Source organism: Taudactylus pleione, unplaced genomic scaffold (genome assembly GCF_031769625.1).
Source record: "Taudactylus pleione unplaced genomic scaffold, aTauple2 ptg000037l, whole genome shotgun sequence".
NCBI classification, from domain to species: Eukaryota; Metazoa; Chordata; class Amphibia; order Anura; family Myobatrachidae; genus Taudactylus; species Taudactylus pleione.
This window is the reverse complement of record NW_028284439.1, coordinates 337,501-338,543: the sequence shown is the minus strand read 5'-3', so window position 1 is coordinate 338,543 and position 1,043 is coordinate 337,501.

The following is a 1,043-nucleotide window of genomic DNA, read 5'->3' as shown; positions in this document are numbered from 1 at the left end:
GCGAGTCCCTGACCTCTGTGATAGCAGGTCTAGCTGGAACACCCAGGAGTAGAATCGTCCGAATTGAAGCGCTCCAAAAGCAGCTACCATCTTCCTCAAGAAACATAAACCAAGAAGCATGGACACCCTCTTTGGTCTGAGGACTAACAACCGGATATCCCGGCTTAGTCTTCCGGAATGAAACTCCTCTGAAATACCGTATCCAGGATCACCCCCAGAAACTGGAGTCTCTGGGATGGACTGAGGCTGGATTTCTAGAAATTGATTATCCAACCATGTTGGAGAAGAGTCTGGTATGACAGGTAGGCGTGGTCCAAGAAAAGAGATTCCTATGGAGCCTTGAATAACAGGCTCTTAGGTGAAAATGTGGGGAACCGAGGATAACCCTAACGGCAACGCCCAAAATCGTTAGTGATTTTTCAAAATTGCAAAACGCAGGAAGGCCTGGTGCGGTTCCCCATATGGGAACATGGAGATAGGCATCTTCTATATCCAGGGAAATGAGGAACTCCGCTGGTTCCAACTTGCAAGACAGACTGAAGTGATTCCATTTTGAAATGATACATCCTCAGATACTGGATTAAAAACTTCAGGTTTAAGATGGGTCTGACTGAACCATCCGGCTTGGGCATCACCCAAAGATCTGAGTAAAGCCCCATACCACGTTGATGCGCTGGAACCGGAACAAGCACAGCAGATTGTTACAGAGACTGCGAACAAGCCTGTTGAAAAGACCTTAAGCGAGTTCTGTACCTGTCGTGCAACCTTTTGTGGGCGACCGCTACCTCTGCCGCCCCATGTCTACTTGGGAGCATCTCGGGCCCTACCCTGAAAGGGCTGTGGGTGCATGAAAAGACTGAAACGAGGAACCAGAGTAAGGTCTCCTGGATCCAAAGCATATCACCAGTGAACTGTAAATATTCAACAGCCCTTCTGGATTCTGCGGCCGCCTGCCAAGAGCGCAAACAGAGAGCTCTGCGGCCAGAAATGGCCGAAGCGGATATGCAAGTACTGATCTGACTGCATAGATGCAACTCTGCTCT